General features: G+C 40.5%; 1 protein-coding gene across 5 annotated transcripts in view; it reads left to right on the forward strand.

Annotated features, from left to right (window-relative positions):
- The window catches only part of PACRG (parkin coregulated), a 590,797-nt gene that overhangs the window by 164,738 nt on the left and 402,144 nt on the right, over positions 1-23,915 (forward strand). The window lies entirely within an intron of this gene.

Below are 23,915 nucleotides of genomic sequence, written 5' to 3' on the forward strand. Positions count from 1 at the left end.
CCTTAGGAAAGGTTGGCTCTAAAGAGCAGGAAATTTATCCCTCACTCATGCACCTGAAGCAAGCTGGTGCTCAGTGGGACCCACAATTCATAGAAGTGCCCTAAATGCCTGGGCCTGGTTCAGGGATGATTTGGCTGAGCTGAGACCCGGGAGTGCTCTCTGGCTTGGTGCAGCCATTCCATCTCAGCTCCAATGAGACAGGGCCAAAGATGGACATGGTTCTCCACCCAGTGGGCAGAGCTCAAGGCCATTCTCAGCTATAACTGCTACTTCCCTTACTAATCCCTGTTACATTCTTCCCAACTCTTAGGCTGTTGCCAATGGTCTAGCTATTTGGTTTGCCACCAGAAGAAACTAGATAAGCAGATAAAAGGCACCTTTTTTGGGGGCTGTAGACCATGGAAACAAATCATGCATGGAACCACTTGGGTCACTCAGGTACATGCCCACAGTGTGGACCTGTTTCGATGAGACCAACTAGAATGAGCTGCTGATCCAGATGGCACTGGCCACATAACCACCAGGCTGCCTGAGTTTACCTTCATACTGGGCATAGCAGCATATCCCCCATCACAACATGAGCACAAAGGAAACCCTGTTTCTGACACAGAGCTGCCACTCACTGCATGCAGGTGTTTTCTAGTCCGGTTATCTTCTATTTCAGTTGGTGTCTCAGGAGGGCACATTTCCCTGGGCAAGGCCCCCCCTGCTCCTGGAAGACTGGCTACGTTGGACCTCTGACATCCACTCAGGGCTGACACTGGTCCAGGCTATGTTGTTACTGTCCCCAATCTGGTCAGCCAACTTCACCCACACCACCAGTCCGCTTGGTTCTTACTTTCTGTTTGCAGTCTGACAACGGAACACATTTTGTCAAGGAAACCACTCAGGAGTGGACAGATGACCTTCCATGCTGCTGCCATCCACAGGCACCAGGCATTGTTGAGCACTGGATCAGTCTCTTCAAAAACTGACTCAAAGACATCTGACTTTGGTCTCCTCCTGGTCACACGCTTGACTAAGACACGTTGGTCACTGAATGTAGCTGTTCCAGAAAGGGACCATCTTCTCTTGGCTGCTTCTTGAGTAATGACCAGAATGAAGGGGCAAGGAATCATCTAGATCTATTCTGAAAATTTGATAACCTTCCCTAATCATTCCTGGACATGAGGCTTCTCTCTTTACCCTAACAACTCCCCCAGGCCCATGTTGTTAGTGCACCCCCCTGAGCCCAGCACATTCTAGTCTAATTCTGATGCGACCACCTGGATGCTCATGCCGCATTGCCATGGACTGAGATGGGTGGGACAGGGACCACTGGCTGAGAGCTCCGCCCCCGACCCCCCTACAGTGGTTCACACAGGCCAAAATGGTGGCCATGACAGGCCTCTGTAGACTTTATTAAAATCCTCTGTGCCTCTTGCACCTGACTGTCCAGATGGAAAGTCGGGAGTGAGCAGGGGGCATGGGGAGAAAAGTAAAGCTCCAGCCACTGACATGGGGCACACTAATTTTATTCCAGTGGAGGGAGAAGAACCACCTCAGCCTCAGGAGCCTCGGCCCACACCCTTCTACCTCCACTAGGAGGTAAGCGGGGTGAGGGCTATGAATGACCTTTTTCCTTTACTGTCATCCCTGGTGTATGTCTTCCTTGTGAAGGAAGATGACTTGGTGCCACTCACCCAAACTATTACAAGCACCTTAACTGACTACTGGCTCTCATATCATCACCAGGCAGCTCTGAACACAGATGGACGGCCATCGCCCTTAACTTACCAAGAAATTTTTGGAAACAGCAGGGGAGGACCTCGGCTCGACTGGCAGTGTGGACAGACAGGGCAGGGTAAATGGATGGCCCTCAAACAGTCTCTCCAAAGCCAAGAAGGACTTCACCCAGTTGCTCAAACTGAACTGGAAACGGTGCGTTTTACCAGCAGATCAGGAGGCTACATTGTAGTTATTGTCAAAGTGCACTTAGTTCACACTGGTCCCAACGGTCAAGGAAGCCCAACTTGGAGGTGCCAGCAATTGTAACCAACACTGTTTTCAGAGGCACCACGCGTGCCCCAGACCTACACTCCTTGTATGGGAGTCAGGTACTAAGTTGCTTTTCTTCCCCAAAACTTGCTTTCCTTTCCTGTTACACCTTATGGATTCTCTTGAGAATGGAAGTCAGCACCACCTATAGACCATGCAGCACTCCGACGGCTATGCAGATCGAAAACAGGGCCGCCGTGCTTACCCTCACCCTGTGGGCAGTCAGATATGATGGGAATCACCCAGTTAGAAAGATGGCATGGAATCTGTCCCTGACTTCAACTGAAGTAATCGATGGTATTGCCCTGGAAGGCAAGTAAGTCAGCCTCCACTCACTGGCGAGAGTTGTCGGGGATGGTAGCATTGCCCCAGACTCACTCTTAGTGGCACAATCAATCACGAACTCAGTCATTCATACCTTGGGATGTAAAGAAATGACAGTGAATGGCAGTAACAAAGGCACACCACAGCAAGGGACCCAAGCTTGGCGCGCCATCGTCCTTTTTCATTCTGGTTTTGCTGAGCTGTTGTTGCTCGGCCTTGCACACATGCTGACTGGGAATAGTCTGAGACCTGGAGTGGGACGCACCTCCTTCCCATGACTAACACTGTTGATGAATATGATAATATAGCTATACTAGCCTCCCTCAAGCCCAGAACCATGATCTGGAACAGCATTTGCATGGAGCACCAAATTACAGGCTTTAATCCAACAAGTATTTCTTGATTATATGACTTGATTCCAGGTTAGACAGATAGAAAAATGCTGATAAATATAAAACATGTCTTGCTCTCTAAAAAATTATAGTTTGGTTGCAGAAGTAAGACCAAGTTGACTAAGATATAATGGTCTTTTGTATCATTATGTGATCATTTGATAATTGTATCATTATTTGATCACCAAATTATATGGGGCCAAAAATAACACAAAATTAGGAAAGAGATTGTAATCACTGAGGGATGAAAAAGGCTGTCAGGTTTTGGAAAAGAGCTCTATTTGGGTGCACACCGAGCCTGCCTGACTGTCTACAAATGAAAATCAGGCCAATGCCTGTGGCCTGCAAGGCTTCTCGATATTCTAAGGTGACATGGATTGCATGTTATTATGCAATTTTTTAAAAAATGGTAGAGCCTCTGGATGAATGTGTTATAATTAGGTTTCCTTTTGTTGATTTGGAACTCTTTCTATTCAGTGCTGTGTGAAACACGCTTGTGGAAGGAATTATGCCAGCTTTGCATAGTGTGCATTTTTAGAGAGAACATTTTCATTGAAACAGAATCAGAAATGTAACAATGAGTTGGGTAGAAATTTGTCATGATTCTTGTTGGCATATATTATTGTTGCTAAAGGCATTTATTAAACTTAATGAAAGTGTTCATTAAGAACACTGAAGATTATAATGCTGACAAAACCACCAAAAAAAGTCATTCCACTACATTGAAGATTAAAAATAAATAAGCTACACCGTCAAACCAAATAAACTATACCTTTTAGATAATTATAAAATACAACTTCACCTGCCTGGGCAACATGGTGAGATCCCCATCTCTACCCCCTCCAAAAAAAAAAAAATATATTTAGCCATGTGTGGTGGCGTGTGACTGTGATCTCAGCTACTCTGGAGGCTGAGAAGGGAAGATGGCTTGAGCCCAGGAGGTCAGGGCTGCAGTGTTCATGCCATTGCACTCCAGTCTGGGTGACAGAGTGAGACCCTCTCTCTCAAAAAAAAAAAAAAAGAAAAAAATACAACTTCAAATGAATGAATACTATATTTCAGGTGATAATTCCTAATAATAAAAGCAAAATATTACAACTACCCAGCATAACTGTCTATCTGTGATCTTTCACCCAAAGCTCCTGGCCTTTGTACCATTCTGTGAATTTCAAGGTTATCAAAATACAGGGAATGTTAACTAATGGTCTAACATTTCTTAATCTTTACTTTGCATCAAATGGGGCTATTACTTAAATTCTTTGTATGTTTTAACGATTTCTTATGAAAGCATACTTTCTTCACCCAGCTCGATCTTGACAGTAATGCCTAACACTAAACAAGTCAGTGTTGAGTCGTTTGCTTAATCTCTCCAAATATGTTGGTTTAAGACCTGTACAATTGGAAAATAAAACCTGCAATACTTTTTAGATATGAATAGCAATTTACTTCTGTCTGAAACCTTAGCAATAACTGCACAGAGAGCATCCAACAGTCTTAATTGGAGTTATCTGATTATTACTCACAGGATACCACAAGCTCTAAGAACATTTACTTTACACTGCAGGTGTGTGTTCTGGTCACCTCCTCAGTGAATTCACTGCTCCCTTTGCCCAAGTCAAACAGTTTGTATTATTTGTAACGTTTTTCTTTGTAGTGTTTACTGTGAAGATAGCTGAATGTTTCAGCCAGGCTTTTTTCTTCTTTTACAGAATTATATTGATCATGATCAACACAGATTCTACAGAGTGTATTGAAAAAATAGTTGTCAAAAGCTTGATTGCTCCCAGCAGCCTTAGATGAGGCCTATGTAGAGAAGGATTGACCACAAAGCCGAAAGGATCACTGATTGCCACCACCACTTCCTCAGCCCTGAGAGGGGCCTAGGCAGGGTGGTCACATGGCCATGTGTTCTTGTACAATTCACAAACGTGAGATCGTTTGGCCACAGTCCTTTATTACTGCTGCCTCTTTCTACCCTGTCTTCCCTCCAGCACATGCTCCTGCTGTTGAGAGGAATTGGAGTGGGGCTTGGCAGCTTGGGGATCTAGCTGGGGGGACATTGATTTGGAGAGACATTGAGTATGAGTTTAGAATGACACATTTTGTGGTTCATGCTTACTGCGGACTGTGCTGACTTACCGGGAGTTATTACATGAAGGTCCAGGGATCATTTCTCCGTAAGAACGCATCCCACGGTGCTGGCAGCAGACGCACGAGGGTGGTAGAGGAGAAACAAGATTGGAAATGTCTGGAGTTACAGGCAAATCTGTGGTAAAATCTTGGATGTGTAAGAATTATAAAATGTATAGGCTACCTGGGAAAACTATGATAGGAAGGTTGTGTTCTCATCAATAATGCAGGGTATATTATAAACGTATCCATGTGTTCATTTATTTTTTCATGTGAATTATATGAAACAACATGTATCAGAATTTTTTCCTGTGTATGACACATCTGTGGTAGCAGTTTAGTAAGCAAATGGTCTGTGTGTGAAGGTGAATGTCTTATGCCTTTTAATATATTGGACCAGGTCTTAGTATATTTGATTATTTTGTTTCAAAGCCATCTGGCAGGTCCAAACAGCACATGTGTCATTCCAAAACCAATAATTTATTATGAGAAGGAAATACATTTTAAATAGAAGTAATGAATAGGCTCTCAGGTTATTAGACAACTTAATTAATGAAGAGAAGTGGTGCACATGAACCCATTGGGAAAATACTTGAATTTCTTGCTTCCTTGACAAAAGTTCTGACATCAATGAATATAATCTAATCTAATCTGCCAATGAGCCCCTACAATAAGGAACTAATGATAAACTTGTTAATGAGTGTCAGCAATTCAAAGAGAGTTTAAGATTAGTTCCTGGGCAACAAAACTTGAAAAACCTAGTATTCTTATCGCTTGCATGTGAGAGAAATTTGGAATTCCCCAAAAAATGTGCATGATATAACCAACAACAAGTCGGGAAGCTGAAAGTAACTTTTTCAAACTTCAGTACTAAAAGAGAAATTTAGATCAACTATGCTGCTGGAAAGACTGGATTATCTTTCTGCTTTTTTCTTTATAAAATGGTAGTCATAGTTTCATATTCTTTTTTCAAAGAGCACCTGCAATTGTGCAAGCCTCAAGCCTGAGGAATTTGCACTCATTCAATTGCCTGTGCCTGATGCATTCTTTCCAGAACTGAGGTCTCATCGATAGGTGAGGTAATGCGATCCCAGCTGGTACAGAGATTTATTCCTCCAGGGAGTAGACAGTGAATTTATCCAGAAGTGAATGTGTATACGTAAGAAAAGCTGTTCATACCAAGATTTACACACCTATGTTCCATTAAATGCAAAGGATGTGGTTTCATTTGACAATCACTTCTGGTTGCCATCTCGGTAACGTTACACTGAGGTGCTGGAGAGGTCTGTAGCCATTTAGGGTCTTACCTTCACCTATTCTGTGTATCTGTTATCTGGGAATTTCTTCATTTCACACTGAGCACCAGTGCTGTATTAGTGAGTGGGGTGTATAGTTTGGTGGCATGCACGGACTTCTGGTCCTATAAGCTTCAGGCCGCAGAAAGGGTTTAGCCCTGGACTATTCTGGGATGCATCGTCAAGGCTGGTGCTTCTGCGGGAGGCAGGGCACTCGGGGCTTTCATGGTGCAATGGGGGAGTCCCATGGAAGCCAGAACGAGGTGGTCACCCTGATGTGAAGGAACCTGCAGAGGCAGGAAGAGCCCTGAAGCTAGCTCCACGCTCCCCTGTCCATGTCTACGTTCACAGACACTTTCCCAACTCTCCAGGAGAGGCAGTGCAGAACGTTCTGGAAAGGGGGTGAAGTTTTGCCCTCCTAAGACTAGGTTTCTGATGAAAGTAGGACCACTGAACTGTAGGCAGCTACAGGATAGGGCCTATCTGTTCTTCACCAGTGTAGCCTCAGCCGTGAGCACAGTGTGGAGCTGCTCACAGATAAGGAAGCCAGATGGTGCCAAGCAGAGTCTCCTCTCTGCTGAGTGGGCTGCTGTAGTGGAAGAAGCACTGAAGAGTCCCAAGCGTAGGTTGAACCCCTTGAGTATGTCCTGAGAAACTGGGGCAGCCTGAGTCTCTGCGCGCACCAGCCTTTACATTGAACTGAGATTCTATGTAAGAATATACCTTGTCTACTGGAATGCACCACAGGACTGGATATTGTTATGGTAAATTATTTTAGTAAAGGAAAAATAATGCCTAAATACATATAGCTTTTCAGAAATTTTCACACAATGGAAGTACTGTGGTGATTATGAGCACAGGCTCTGGAGCGATATTCCCTGAGTTCAATCCTGGATCTGTCTGTTATCAGCTGTGTGACCTTGGGCAAGTTGCTTAATCTCTCTGTGTCTATTTCTTCATCTGCAAGTGAGGATAATCATAGAACCTACCTCACAGGGATATTGTAAGAATTAAGTGAGTTCACACAAATACAGGACTTAAAGAGTGTCTGTCACTTAGGAGGCACACAATAAATATTAGCTATTATTGTTATGATCTTCATTTTACTTTATTGATGCCTAAAGTAATTTTGAACTAAAAATTGTGATTAAAACTTTGTTTTGTTTCAGAGATTTAGAATTACTGCCTAAATCCACCAAATCTTGATAAAATATTACAGGAAAAATAGAAGTTTGGGTAATGTCCCTATTTCATTATGTAGTATCTAGACACATTATTTAACTGATGTCTAATATGAACACTTATAACTCCCAAACCAAAGAAAGTGAGTTTAAATTTCACCAGGTGTTAAATATAAATACCTGTTTAATTCCGAGGGTGGTTATATCCTAGGACAAAGAGCTATCAAGGTTATATCGTAGTACACCCACTCTGGGAGATGAGGGCTTGAGTAAGTCTCTAGATACTTCTTTTTGTGTGCTGAGTGGTTTTGCAATTCTTTGGCTATCACAGCCCTGTGTAAATTTTTGAAAATTAATGGCAAATTGCTGGTAGTGGCCAGGTGGTGTGCCAGGCGAGAAAGAGGAGGTTAGAGGGAGATGCAGTACGCTCTCACCAGGCAGTGTGAGGACAGGAGAGCTGGCATAGATGAGGCTTGGTAACCACCAGAAACCACGAGGGGAAAGCAGCCTCCCAGGAGTGAGTCAGGGCCCAGAGGATGTCTCACCTGTCTAGGATCTGTGTGGCTACCGCCTAGGAGCTGTCAAAATTGCAACATCTCCAAGCCCATGCCGGACCTTCTGAGTGAGTTTGTGTTTTATTCATCCCCACTGGGGACTGTGTGCAGGTAGGCATTCGGGAAGCACTGGGAAGGAAGCTGTCCTTCCATCCTCTCTTCGCCTCTGCCCTAGCTCCTGCTGTCCTCTCTGTAAGGAAGGTCTTCCTCCCAGCCAGGGCGAGGCTGAGAGCTTTAGAGCCCTAAACACTGAGAAGACAAGATGCAGATGAAGTGTAATGAGGGCCTGAGCTACAGGAGTCACTCGGCATGGCACGAAATCACTGGATACGAGTAATACTAAGATATTCACATTGTGAAACCTTGTTGCCCCGGGGAGGATAAGAAAAAGCAGCTTACGTTTATTGAGGTATTTACTTTCATTAGCCCCATTTTACGGGAGAGGAAACTGAAGCTGGAAGTGAAATAACCTGTTCCAGGTCTGAGCGCAAGGAAAAGGGAAGGCCAGGACTCCTGGCTTTGGGTCTGCACGCGTCACTGCTGTGCATGCAGAGAATGAGGGGAAGGGCAGGGAGCTGCAGGGAGCAAAAGGGTCTGGCTGTGGGAAAGGGCCGGGGAGAGAGAGCCAGTTCCTTACGGTCAGACCGGAACATGGTAATGCTCCCTTGAGAACTGATGCTCTGGTATCAGAGCATGGTCAGGCCGGAACGTAGTAATGCACCCTCGAGAACTGATGCGCTGGTATCCAGGGAGGATCGGTAAAGGAACCAACATGCACATATGCACTCACAATGCTCACGAATGTCACGCAGCAGGACCTGGCAGGGCTGGCCTCTGCTTACAAAGGCTGACGTTCCCTTGCCCTGAGACATCAATTTTACTCCATCTCTTCTTGCCTCAAACTTTCCATATCCCTCCCCATTCTACCCTCAGTTCTTCAACCTATGATTCCTAGGTGATTCCTGCAAGGAGACGTGATAGCGTGCAAGACTCAACTCCCGTCTTCAATGAACTTACGTTTCAATGAGAATATATGGGTCTATGGATACTTCAGATAGTCTCATGTGAACAATCTTACCACCTGCAGGAAGAGCATTTGGAACCATGGCCCATTCTCTCTTTCTTCAAACTTTTTTTGGCTTCCACGGCATCTCTCTCTCTGCATGTCCTCCTTCCTCACTCCTTGGCTGGTGTGAGGGCCCCCGAGCTGCCACTCTAAGCTCATCTCTTGCCGTCTTTCTTATTCCTCAGGCTCCAAACACACCTGCTTCCCCGCCATCCCTCCAGCGTGCCGAGTGCTCTGCTGCCTCCGGGACTTGCTGTTTGCTTTTCTTTCTGCCCCAGCGCCTTTTCTGTGGCTGGTTCCTTCTCAGCCATCGGGTTTGGCTCAAATGTTGCATCCCCTGAGAGCCTGTTTTTAAACCCTTGATTTTCCTCAGTTCCATTACCTTGTTTATTTTATTCAAAAGACTTATCATGAGCTGAAAGTATCTTTTTGTTTGCTCATACTCTGTCTCTCTGACTAGAATTCTTCAACTCCGCATTCCTTCTATCTTATTTGCTTCAGCATCTCTCATGATTAGAACATAGCCTTGGTGAGTATTATAGTCTCATTAATTTTTAATCAAATGAATGAATATGTAATATACAGATACATAATACAAACAATTTAACCTGGAACAGAAAAGACCAGGAGAGATAAGACATCCATTTTCTGGTATTTAGAGGACTGTCATGAAGAAGAGGGATTTACCCTGGGCTACATCGGCTCTAAGAGATGGAACCTACTAAGAGCAGGAGCCGAAGCAGGTATATATTGGTGCAATTTAAGGAAGAACTTCCTACCAGGTAGAGTGTTCAAAGATGTAATAGCCTGTTTGGGAAGATGATGAGCCTCTTAGTCACTACAGTTTTTCCCAAATAGACAGGTGGCTTCTGGGAAGAGATGATGTAAAGGAGATTCATAGCTGCTTGTAATAAGTGGCTTTTAAGGTTTCTTTCAATCCTGATTGTCTCTTGAAGTTGGGTGCAGTGGCTTTCTCTAAGGCATGTACTGTTCCAGGATGATACATAGATAAAAGTGAGGTTAATAGGAAAATGGACTCGATTGTTTAGCTGCATCCTGATACTTGTTTTCAAAGAGTAAGCTAAACACTTACAGTTTTTAAATTTAAAAATGAGATAAAGATCAACAACCTCAAAAACAACGTATTCAAATCCTGTGGCACCGCCTTTGCTCAGGGAGTCTTTAAAGTGCTTATTCTAGAATTTCCTGGAGAGTCATGTAACAGGAAGTTGTGCAGATTTGTTAAACACTTTATTTGTTAGATTTCAGTTTAAAAAACTTTTGCCTTAAATCCATTCCTGGTGGGTAAAGATGTACCTCCACTAATTTGAAAGAACAAGTTAAAAGCTCTGAAAATAATTATAAAAGAGTGCACCAAAAAAATATTTGCCACAATGGCAGGATCACTAAGGTAATTACAGTTCCTTCCAAGGTCATTACTTGGTGACAAATGCCTACTGGATATATCGGCTGTGTTGGGCATAGTAAAGAACAATGCCCAGGCGTATTGCCTGATGGGAACGTGGCCTGTGTGTGTCCATGCGCATATGCAGATTACCATACCAAATCTCTTCTTCTTAGTCGTTTTTTGTTTGTTTTGACAAGAAGATTCTTACTCTGTGGTTTCACACGTTGCATGCTAAATATTTCAGCCTTTGCAAATGTGATAAGTATGGGTTCTGACATTTTGAAGATATTTTCAGAATATTTTAGAAATGTACTATGTTTATTCTACATACACATGATCAGTGTTTTACATGTGATTATAGCTTTGCATTTACAAAGAAAATAACTGTTAAGTAGGAAGCAATCCATTTGGATGCTCTAAAGAGTCATTTGAGTGGCTTGTAAACCTTTTACTGTTTTGTCTTAAATATATGGCTGATGATATACCTTTAAGTAGCCTGAAAATACTATAGTTTACTTTCTATGAATGACTGCAGAAATTTCAAGCATACACACAGTGCATAACATTCTACATTATATTTTTACTTTTAAGAAACAAAATGTTTTTCCTGTCTAGTTCTAATTTATCACTTTGTAGTTATGCCCAGTGAAGTGATAGGCCATTATCCCATCTTATTTAAAACACTCAGGGCTTGCTATTCTGACAATATATCAAATGAAAAGCAAAACAAGAAGATGTATACAGAATACTAAAGTCAATTTTATCTTAAGAGTGTGGTTTTCAGGTAGAGATGTTGTAATTGTTAACAGTAAAGGTAAAATGTAGTCTGGTTTTGCTTGAGTTTTCAGATCAATTTTTTAGACAAAAATAATCCTATAGTTTAGTATTTGGCCAAATTATTTTCTTCTGAATCTCCCAAAAGGGAAATAAAGTATTCCTTTTATCAATTTGACCCCGTAACAAATGCTGCCCTTTGGGCTTTTTTCTTCAATTCCAAAAGCATTTTAACAACCATAATCCAAGACAAGAAGATAATATATTTATCATTTGATCATTTTTACATCTTCTGTTTTTCTGCTATAATAATATACCTTACTGTTAATCCTTCCCAGCTGTTGGAGTAACGCACTTAGATGGAACTATGTCTGGGTTTTAAACATCCAAAGCTGGAATGTTTTATTGTTGCTACCTTTTAATTAAAGGAAAACTAAAGGTTAGCTAGGTCCTGATAAAATTGGAATCAGATTAAGGTGAATTTTTCTCCCATACTACAGTTTGTTGTCAGGTTTTAGGTAGTAATACTAGAATCAGACCCACCCCCTGACCATCTGACTATATAAGTGAGAACTATCACTTTGTCTTCAAGAAGCTTCAGGAAAAGAGGATGGGGGATATTTGGGAATCTATTTTTCTTTAGGGGGAAAATAATAATATGTTAATAATTTAAATACCCAAGTTTTTAATATTGGGGAATGTATTAGTCTGTTTTCATGCTGCTGATAAATACATACCCAAGACTGGGTAATTTATAAAGAAAAAGAGGTTTAATGGACTCACAGTTCCATGTGGCTGGGGAGGCCTCACAATCATGGCAGAAGGTGAAAGACACATCTTACATGGCAGCAGGCAAGAGAGAATGAGAACCAAGCAAAAGGGCTTCCCCCTTATAAAACCATCAGATCTTGTGAGACTTATTCACTACCATGAGAACAGTATGGGGGAAACTGCCCCCATGAGTCAGTTATCTCCCCCTGTGTCCCTCCCTCAACATGTGGAAATTATGGGAGCAATTCAAAATGAGATTCGGGTGGGGACACAGCCAAACCATATCAGGGAATATATACGCATGACTGTCTCTTACTTTTTTGTCTGCCTACTTCTCTTAATTTGGGAAACTGCCCCCAAATACCCCTTTATGCGATTGTGATGGGTTTGTCAACCAAAGACTACATTCACCCTGCCTCAGGGTGGGCCCCTGTATCAGTTGGGACTTTCCAGAGAAACAGAACCAATAGGTTAACATGTAATAGGGAGATTTATCTTAGGGAATTGGCTTGTGTGATCGCAGGGGCTGGCGAGTCTGAAATCCACAGGGCAGGCCAGCAGTCTGGAAATAAGCATTGATGCTGCACTTTTGAGTCCGAAATCCGCAGGGCAGACCGACAGGCAGGAAACTCAGGCAAGGGTTCTATGTTACAGCCTTGAAGCAGGATTCCTTCCTCCTTCTTCAGAACCTCAGCTTTTCCTCCAAAGGTTTTCACCCAGCCAGATGAGGCTATATAGGGAGGGTAATTTCCTTTACATAAAGTCAACTGATTTTAAGTGTTAATGACATCTACAAAATACATTCACAGAAACATCTACATGAATGATGAAACAGCTGGGCAACATGGCGCAGCCACAGCGACAAATAAAAGTAACCATTGCAGCCAGGGAGTCCCACAGGGCTCTTCTGTGACACTCACACAGACTCAGGAAAACCACTGGGCATTCTCTCTCAAGTCGGGGAACAGCCCCTGCTTGTTGAAGGGCCTGCTAGAGAATGCAGCTGACCTGGGAGGACGTGGAGTGAGGGAGCGAGGGAAGCCATCCTGGCAGCAGTGTCCGGTGCCTGGATACAGCTGTGCTGTAGCCCAACTCAACCCTGGAATTCCATCTCTTGCTTGAGCGACTAAGACTCTTGATGAATGAAGAAGACTTTTAGAAACCTATTAATACTTAAGGTTAGGATGCAGCTTACATGTTAAATGACGTTCAGAAATCCATTCAGTCATTTTTTCACCAGTGTTTTAGCACCTGCATTTTACCTTTATGGAAATGTTAGGCATTGAGATTAAAGTAGTGAGCAAGAGAAACCCAGTGCCTGACCTGTTTAGTGGAATAAGCAACATTGAATGATAAATGACAAGTGAAAAAAAGCTTACAAAAGAGTAAGGAGATGATATGGCATGAGAATAATGCAGGAGTGGCCGACTATCTTTGGGTAAAGATTAGGCTTCTTTGAGGAAATGCATTTGTGGTGTGACCCCCGATGGTGAGGATGAGTTAGCTGGGAGGGGAAGAGTGATCCAGTCCAAGGGAAGTATGGGAATGAAAGAGCAAGGACTATACATGGAGTTGAAAGGGCAGAATGCCTGGGACAGAGACAGAGATGAGAAGAGAGACAGGGGGAATTCATGAATTGGGCATCAGGAAAAGCCTGTTGGTCCCCTGTAAGCCTTGCCCACATTGGAGCAACAAGGTGGTGGTAGCCTCGTTGCCTGACGCAGGAGGACTGGAGAAGGAAATGTCTGTAAGAGGTAAGATAGTCATTCAGTTGAGGATGCATTAGGCTTGAGAGGAGATGTTTAAGAAGGACCATGAGCATTTAGGGCTCAGGAGAGCTGCCTGTACTATCACCTGTCATCTGTGTGAATGGAGTGGGAAGGGAACTGAAGATGCAAAGGATGCTTTCTGAAGGTAATAATAATTATGAGACAGTGCTGTAGCTTACTGCCAGTAAAATAAGCTTACCAATTTTAAAAGGGAAAAACCCTTTCTGTTTGCTGACCAGACTGGTACCATTTACAGTCACTAAGTGGGAGCTGGAAAGAATCCCGCAGCTCATCTAATTCTACCCTTTAATTTCAAAAATAAAGAGATTGAAGCCAAGAGAGATAGTCAGGAGGACCAAAACCCAAACCTTCTGACATCTGCTACTTTGCTGTTTCTACTACAGTTTTGTGGAAAGGGAGAGAGGGAGACAGGGAAAAACAACACTTTAATGTGATAAACGTTTCCATCTTTTCACTTTCCCTTTAATTTTATTTAAATAGCCATGCACCTAATTTAGCTTCCAATTAATGATGAGCTGTGGTGGATTGGTGGGAGCTGTCCAAAGCACTCTATCTGAAGCCACTTTGGTTTTCAGTGTTTAGTATGAGTAAGGCATGTATCTAATATCCAAACCAGTCCAATGGAGAGTGAAGTGGTGGTTATTCCTCATGCAGAGACAGCAGGCATGAACCAGAACTGTCCCCAGCAAACTAGAACCCGTGGTCTCCCTAACCACGAGGGCTAGAGGAAGAAAATGCAGCATGGGAGCCATTTTGCAATTCCTGGTTTATATGGTTTTCCCATCGAAGTTAGAATTTGTTAAGATTTTGATACAGAAAAAAAAGGGGGAAAAAGCTGAGGAAAAATTGATTCCAACTGCAGCAAGGTTTTCAAATTTTTTACTATTGTCTTCTTCATGGAGATGTATTAAATATTCATCTTTAATTTTAATAATGATTTTTGTGTGTGTTCCCAAAAAAGGAATTAAAATAGTTACTTTGTGTAAGCCTACCTTGATCCAAAATAAGTATTTCAAAATAGGAAACATGTAAATGTCAATTTAATGCAAAGCTCTTTCTCCTTTAAGTCAATCCCTCTTCCTCTGAAATAAAATCTTCTGTAAAGGTAACAGTATTTGTCTCTCCTTGTGATGAGCATTTTTAGAGTTTTAGAAATTACTTTGACACTGGAAGGAAATTTTCTTTTGTTGGTGAAAACTAAATAATCGGTAGAGAATAGTGCCTCCAAAACAATTTTAAATGCCAGACCATATTTCAAACAACCATCTAATTTGAGTTAAGTACATTTGGGAAATATAGTTATCACCAATGTTGACAGAAAACTTAATATTGGTGATCATGACAGGCATAGATCAAGCACTGATGAATATGCCTTTGGTGGAGTTTTCTCACTATCTTCTTCACGTGCAGGTGATGACAGCTCTTTCTTCCATGGTGTTTACCTGTACATCAATACTAGAGGCATCTCGAAAGACGTTACAAGTATTGAAGATCTTTATGCCTCTGCCTGTGGGATTTCTTTAGGGAACTGACATACTGCTAAAGAATAGACTCAACATCCATTACTAGCTTTCATTCAAATCTCTGTACCTCACAGAAAATTTCACTGAAAACAATGATCGTATACCTTGTATATCAGAGAGATGTTCATGTTATGGGAAATGTGGAATAAGTTCTGGAATATAGTGCATATGAAAACCAGTGAGTTTTAGGAAAATATTTAAATGTGGAGAAATGCAAATTATACTCAAATGTGGACTTCATCAGTGTGAGGAGCAAAGGTTGCTAGGGTATTGAAAGTTAATATTCTATGAAATGCATCTTAAGCAGAGGCCTTAAATTAAAAATCTCCCCAAATCGAACTAAGTGTCATTATTGAAAAGCATTTTGTTCATATACCATGAGTTCTTTATATGAATGATTTGCATGTATCAGATCTTTTTTTATTCCAGACATTTTGTCCTGGAAAATATGAACTTGTTTATGGAAATTTTGCCCTTTAAATGTTGCAGCTTTAAAATACGGCTGCTCCCTGTTCTATAGTTTAAAAATGGCTTAGATTCAGTAGTTTATTTGTAAATATTATCAACACATGCCTATTTTATGTATTTAGTAGGTGGATATCTGAACTCATTCATAAGGAAAAATTGAAATTAAACAATTTTTCTTTCTTTCAATTGGGCATTTCTAATATTTTTTACATAATCTGAAAATTAATTCCTAGGATCATTTGAAAAGACTTCTGGTTAAGAGGAAGGGAAGACTTTAGAAAAATGCTTCCTACACATTTAGCCATTAGATTTTAGTCCTCAGCAGGCAGGTTTTTCTGCTGTGACTTCATCAAGCATAACTTAATAGGGAAAAGGATGATTTCATTTATTTTAATCTACAACCTCAAATAACATAAAGACCTAGGAAGTGTGTGTGACTCTTTCTTAAGACTCTTAAGAGCCACACATAAAAAGAGCTACATTATTATATATATATTATTTCTAAAAAAATGCATTTACACTAGAAATAGACTCATAAATACTATGGAAGCTATAAAACATATTTTGAAAGCAAGTCCTAAAGTCTTCAGGGTATGTCTGTTCTCATAGCAAACTAGTGATTTGAGAGTTCCCTCTATCTTTCAGAATTTATGTAGCTGAATCTTAAGGACCAGACTTATGACACTTGTGACACTACCATCTTCAAGGTATTTGCCACATAATCTCAGTGACTGAAATCTCATATGCCTTGAAAACCTAAGAGCTATGATATCGCAACAAAAAGACACCAAGTGACATTTCCTGCAAATTTTGAGTTATACATACGCCTCTCAAATAAATTGAAACTGCAATTTGGGTACGTAACCACCAGATGTCACTGTCTCGTGATTTTTAAGTCATGGGCCTATATTAATGCTTAGATAAAGTCATATACCAATTTTACAGACTTTTCCTATTGAATAAATTATAACTCTTTATACAGAAACAATAAAAAGACTACATTAATGTTTGGTTTTCAAACTCAAACTTCAGCCAAGTTGTCTTAATTCACACACATACCTACTAAGTAGTGGATATCTCTCATTTCAAAAGCATGCATTTCTGCAAAACTGGATTATCATAATCGTGTTTAGGACTCTTTAGGTTGCATCTTAAAGAAGCCCAACCTAGCCTAAGCACAAAACAGGAAATCCATTGGCACATATACAGAAGCCCAGTGGTGTACTGCCTTCAGGCATGGCCTATTCCAGAGGCTGTAATCCATTTTATCACAATGCCATCACTCAGTAGGCTCTCCACCAAATAGCACATGATATGGCCCTGCAGCTGAAGACCTACATTCTACAGCCTCAGTAGAGACAGGCCATTCCATGACATTCCATGTCTCTGCTCTTTTCAGGTTCTGTAACCACAGTAGGGATAGGCCATTTTCCCCAATAACTGGCAGAAATGAGCTGAAATAAGTTTTGATTAGCCAGTCTTGGGTTTCATAAACCTTCAGGATCCAGTCACTATGGACAGGGGCATGGCATACTTGGATTAGCCAGAATCGGGGGCCCACTGCTTGGCTGTGGCAGTGGCTAGGCCATCAGCCTGACTCAACAATATGGGATGGATCTCCACAGGAAGCATGGCACCATTAGTACAGCATGGGGAGATGGAAGCTGGGTGGGCATATCAACTTATTGGACTGTCATTCCGTGTCTCTGCTCTTCTCAGGAGCAGGCAGTCATGTCCATGGCTGCCAGAGTGACCTCTCTAGAACAAAATCTCAAAATGCTACTCTTCTCTCAAGAGGGCAAGATGCAGTACAAACTCTGTAGTATACACGACTCCTCTTGACCTAACTTCTTCCTTTTCCTGCTTTAGTCTCATCTCCCTTCACTGCTGAATCCAACCACATGAACTCTTCGTAATTCTAGCAAATGATCATACTCTTTCAGGTACTAATTTCCACTTCACAAGCCTTACTCTTTCTCATAACAAAGGCTTTTCCCAAGTTATTTCTGTCTGGAAGTCCTTCCATACCGTTGTCTTTATGCATCATTTAAAAATCATCCTTGGCCAGGCATGGGGGCTCACGCCTGTAATCCCAGCACTTTGGGAGGCCGAGGTGGGCGGATCAAGAGGTCAGGAGATCGAGACCATCCTGGCTAACACGGTGAAACCTCGTCTCTACTAAAAATACAAAAAATTAGCCAGGTGTGGTGGAGGGCGCCTGTAGTCCCAGCTACTTGGGAGGCTGAGGCAGGAGAATGGCGTGAACCCAGGAGGCAGAGCTTGCAGTGAGCCAAGATGGTGTCACTGCATTCCAGCCTGGGCGACAGAGCGAGACTCCATCTCAAAAAAAAAAAAAAAAAAAAAATCCTTAAGCATTTCTTTCTTGAAATTTCTTTGTCCCCACTTCCTACCCCTTCCCAGAAAGATTTAGATACATCTTTTCTACATGTCCACGGTACTCTGGCACACAAGTATCATTAGCATTTGTCACACTGCATTATAATATTTGATGGTGGGGTTATTGGCCATTAAACAGAACTTCTTAAGAGTAAGGGCCATGAATTATCTGAATTATCCTCCATGAATTATCCCCCAATACCTGGTACAGTGATTGGCACATGATGGGGATTGAATGAATGGTTGATGAATGAAGGAAGGAATGCATGAACAAATTAGTAGATTTGAATCGGTTTTACACTAGAACAATTTCCTGTTTGCTCTCTGCAAACAGGTATATGAAGAAGCACTTGAGTGTCAGTATGTGTAGTGTTAAAATCAGTGTAAGCTTCAGAGCTAGAATGCCTGGGCTCAGATCCTTGCGTCTTCACTTACCAGTTGTGTAACCGTGGGCAAAGCACCTAACCTTCTGTGCCTCTGTTTTCTCATATGTAAAAAGATAGTGGTAATAGTTTCCAGTTTGCTAAGTGTTTACTTCTTTAATCTTCACCAACTCTGTAATAAACATAATTATTCTTATTTCTTAGGTAAGTGAACTGAGACTCAGAATGCTTAAATAACTTCCTCAAGGTCACACAGGTTCTAAAATGGGGAGCTAATATTCTAATTAAAGATTATCTGATGCTAAAGCCCTCACAGTTTCAGCTGCACTGAGATTTCACAATTTGTTCTTACTGGCTGGAAGAAGGATACAGGGAAATATTTTCCTTCCCTTAGCTAATTTTTGTCCTAATGATTATTTTCTGTATAAGATTGTAACATGAACCATGTAGCTTTGAGATATTGCTATAATTGTGCTCACTACTGCTAAGCTGTATTGTTTATACCTTCAGGTAGTTGAACATAGATAGTTGACAAATAAATGCCAATATTTTCATTTGAATTGAAAAAAAAACAAAAAAACCATTATATTAAACCTTTCTATTTGTGTAGCTATTAGCAATTTTCCCCAAAACAAAACAAGATACATTCAAATTGTAAATAGCTCAAAATGGCAGAAGTTTATTCAGGATGAATTTGTTCAGGATGTAGTTAAATGGATTCTCTTCTCCATTCTTGTGTGTCAGATTACCTAAATAGAGGCAGTGGGGTCTCCAAAACTCTAAGAGGGCAACATGGAAGCAGTAGCAGTTCATTGCCCATAATTTTCTCTGCAGATTAGTTCAGAGAGCCCACTTAGAAAGGAGGAAAAATGAATCAAACCAAAAGTTGAAGCAACTTTCTCACCTTCCGGCTCTCCACAGACACTCCTGGCTACAGTGATTCTGAGGAGTATATATAACTCATTTTACCATCCCAAAGTCATGAAAGTAGACTTTGTATTAAAGGACAATTGAACAAACTCTGTTATACTAAGAAGCATTAGGTGAATATTAGACAATTGTTGAGTCGGATATTTGATATATGTTCTAAGTCATGATGCGCGTCTGCATCGATACCAATTTGTTTTCATTAACTTAGACAATTAAAATCAAGAACTAAGTTATTTTAAGCAAACAGCTTCATTTTACATTCATTTATTTCTACTTTGCATGAAGCACAGCTGCATTATAATGCGATCAAGCACAATAAATTGTGCTCTATTGTTTATAGATAGAAGATTGTACCACTCAGGTGCATGTACAATTTTACCTCAAGTGTTTTGAAAGTACAACTGTGTGAGATTTTCTTCTCTTCTGACAGACTTTAGAAACTATGGATTTTCTACCTCCTATTATCAAAAATAAATGAAATGTTCTGGGCCAATGGCCTGAAGTTACTTAACTGAAGTTATTTAATTGGTAGTATGTTTTCCAATGTTTTTGAAAAATATATTGGGTGAAATAGCTACTGCATTTAGGAAACTTACAGAGTATAGATATGGATCTATAGATACATATGCAGTGAACAACTTTGTACATCTCCCCTGGGGCACATGCATGACAATTCTCCAGGTTTATAACCAGAAGTAGAGGGTCTGTGTTACAGAAAATGCCCATCTTTAGATTTACTTGTTATTGGCAAATTGCTCTCTACCCAAATTCAGGATAATTCATTCAAAGAGGGTTTATTTACAAAGATTTTCAAAGGTGTAGGGAGAGGGTAAACCAAGTGATAATGCTGCGACCTAGGGCTAGTGGCAGCTGAGCTTTGGACACTGCTAGGCCCAAAAGGATGATAGGAGGGAAAGATTCCTTGACTCTGGAAGTCCTGCAGAAAAAGTTGCCTTCAGAAGAGGAGTAACCTACACTTGAGAAAACCTGGCAGAGAGGGAGCCTGGGAAACAAATTCCTTTTTCCATTCTCTCCTCTCGACTTCCGCTCTTCTGCCAAAGTCCCTCACTGGCCAAACAAAATGGAGGCCAGAAGACACTGGAGTCCATTGGCGTTGACCATACAGGTTACTTTCTCATAGCAGACAGCACAGAGGATCTGGAAAGGAAAACTGAGTATGTCCAGCCACAAGGTCAATCCAAGTTATTAGAAGTATATTTTGTCTGTTGCTAATGCCTGCTATAGAGTAGTACTCCCTAGTATATTTCCATCATTTAAAAAAATCTATCCTGTTTCCTTGTGATCAGCTTCCAGGTTCCCTCCAATTGCTTTCTGCCACCAACAGTGCTGTAAGGCACTTTTTTTGTATATGTTCTCTTATGAACTTGAAGCCTTCTTAGGGGTCTAAATCCAGTAGCAGAATCAATTGGTCTTCGGGTGCGTGTGTATGCTTAACTTGAATGAGGGTCCTCTACCCTCCCAGAAGCAGTGCACAAGTATTGCGGTATCACCACATCCTTGCCAGCTTTGTAACTTCTGCCACTGTAGTAAGTGTAAGTAAAGTTTCCTGTATACACTATGATACATTCATGTAAATGTCAAACACATAAGCCACATATTATATTCTTTTTTTTTTTTTTGAGATGGAGTCTCACTGTATCACCCAGGCTGGAGTGCAATGGCACGATCTCAGCTGACTGCAACCTCCGACTCCCTGGTTCAAGCAATTCTCCTGCCTCAGCCTCCCAAGTAGTTGGGATTACAGGCATATGCCACCACCTTCATCTAATTTTTTTTTTAAACTTTATCTGTGTTTTTATTATTTGTCTTATTGTCTGTATTTCCATTTACTCATGTATACAACTGTACAATGGTATTTCATATATCCAGTTCTTTGTGGAGTGCCACAGATAAGTACTTAATATCTCTTAGCCACAAGTACTGTTACTGTACTACTACTAGGGCAACCACTGCTTCCAGGCTTCCTACAATTACTTCTCTGAGTCACTTCAGTATTGTATTTTTTTTTTATACTTTAAGTTTTAGGGTACATGTGCACAATGTGCAGGTTAGTTACATATGTATACATGTGCCATGCTTGTGTGCTGCACCTATTAACTCGTCATTTAGCATTGGGTATATCTCCTAATGCTATCCCTCCCCCCTCCCCCCACCCCACAACAGTCCCCAGAGTGTGATGTTCCCCTCATCTAATTTTTGTCTTTTTTAGTAGAGACGGGGTTTCACCACGTTGGCCGGGATGCTCTCGATCTCCTGACCTCGTGATCTGCTTGTCTCAGCTTCCCAAAGTGCTAGGATTACAGGCATGAGCCACTGCACCCGGCCCACACATTATATTCTTATAAATACATGTGTAGTAAAATCCAAAAAAACAAAAACAAAATTGGATTGGAAAGCTACCATTAGGGATAAGCTCAAAGGATATTTCAACTTCATATAAAATTTTATGTATATAAAACGTTTAAAGAAGTATGGCAAAATATCAACATTTATGCCTATTGTTCCAATGTAAGCCTTTAGGCTTATTTGTGTGTTCACATTATGATTTTTACAACTTCACTGAAGTGTAAATGAAATACGGTAAATCACACTAATTTAAGGTGTACCATCTGCTAAATGTTGGCCTCTGTATACACCCATGAACCATCTCAGGAAGCACAATAATCAACACTCCATGGCCGCAAGCCTTTCCTCTGTCCCCAGGTAACCACTGACCCAGCTTTCTACCTAGATGTAATCATACAACATGTACTGTGTTTGTGGCGGACGTATGTGGCTGCTGTTATTAAGCATATGCTTTTGATGTTCATTCTTGTTGCATGTATCAATAGTTCATTCTTTTTTATTGCTGAGTAGTGTTTTATTGTATAGAAATACCATGATTTCTCTATTCACTTGTCAGTAGACATTTGAGCTGTTTCCAGTTTCAGGGATCTTAAACATAAAGCTGCTAAAAGCATTCATGTACAATTTTTTTGTTTGGACACATGTTTTCATTTCTCTTGGGGAAATACTTAGGAGTATAATGGCTGAGTTGCATGGAAAGTGCTATTTATTTACCTTTCTAAGACATCGTCAAGTAAATTTCCAAGCCTGTTATATCACTTTATATTTCCACTAGCAGCGTTTGAGAGTCTCAGTTTCTCTACATCCTCACCAACCGCTTCGTATGGTCAGTCCTTTTAATTTCAGCCAGTCTAATGGATACGCAGTGACTGAGCGTGTCCTTGATGACTAACAATATTGAGCGTGTTTTGTGTACTTTTTAGTGTGCTTATATATCTTCTTTTTATATACTTTTTAGTGTGCTTATATATCTTCTTTTGTGAAGTGTCTGCTCAAATATTTTGTCCATTTTTATTAGGTTAATTATTTTATTGTTAAGTTGTAAGCATTCTTTATACATTTTATAAACATGCTTTGTCTAAAATATGTGTTTCAAATATTTTTTTCTCAGTCGGTGGTTAGCTTTTTCATTTTCTTAAGGCTCTGCAAAAGAGAAAACATATTTAATTTTGATGAAATCCAGCTTATCATTTTTTTTCTTTTATGGTTTTACTCTTGGTATGCTAATTTAATAAATGTTTGCCTCCTCCAAGATCTCCTATGCTTTGTTTGTCACAGGTTTTACATTTTAGGGTTTACATCTAGTCCTATGATCAATTTTTAGTTAGCTTGTGTATGTGGTATAAGGTATAAATTGTCTGTTTTTTTCATACAGATAGAAGTTGATACAGTATCATTTGTTAGAAAGATTATTCTTTCCCCATCAATTGCTTTGATAATTTGTCAAAAATAAATTGACCATATATATATGGAATAGAATAGACGGTCCAGAAGTAGACTGAACAGTCTGAGCTGTACTTCTTTATTTTTTGTCAACTTCAAAATGCAGCTTTATAGCCAGTCCTGAAATCAGGTAGAGTACATAAGGTCTCAAAGTTTTGTTACCTTTTTTTTTTTAAGTTGTTTGAGCTTTCCTAAGCCCTTTGCCTTGACTATAAATTTAAAAAATCAACTTGCCCATTTTTACCAAAAAAAAAACCTGCTGGAATTTTGTTTAGGATTGCATTGAATCTATAGATCAACCTGGGGAGAATTACCAGTTCCAATCCATGATTCTGGCATATCTTTCAATTACTTAGGTCTTTAGTTTCTCTCAGCAATGTTTTGTAATTTTTTAGTGCAGAGTCATAAATACCTTTTATTAGATTTCTTCCTATTTTATAACTTGGCATTAATGTAAATGAAATGTTTTAAGAATTCTATTTTTCAGTATTTTCAGCTAGTATATAAGAATATAAATAATTTTGTAAAAATCTTGCATCTTGCAGCTTATATATTATTTCTAGTTGTAATTCTATAGATTCCTTGAGATTTTTGTATAAACAGTAAAATATCTGAGATAGGAACAGTTTTACTTTATCCTTTCTGATCCTTTTGCCTTATATTTAACTTTTTTAAACTTTAG

The sequence above is a fragment of the Pongo pygmaeus genome, chromosome 5, assembly GCF_028885625.2.
Source record: "Pongo pygmaeus isolate AG05252 chromosome 5, NHGRI_mPonPyg2-v2.0_pri, whole genome shotgun sequence".
Lineage (NCBI taxonomy): Eukaryota > Metazoa > Chordata > Mammalia > Primates > Hominidae > Pongo > Pongo pygmaeus.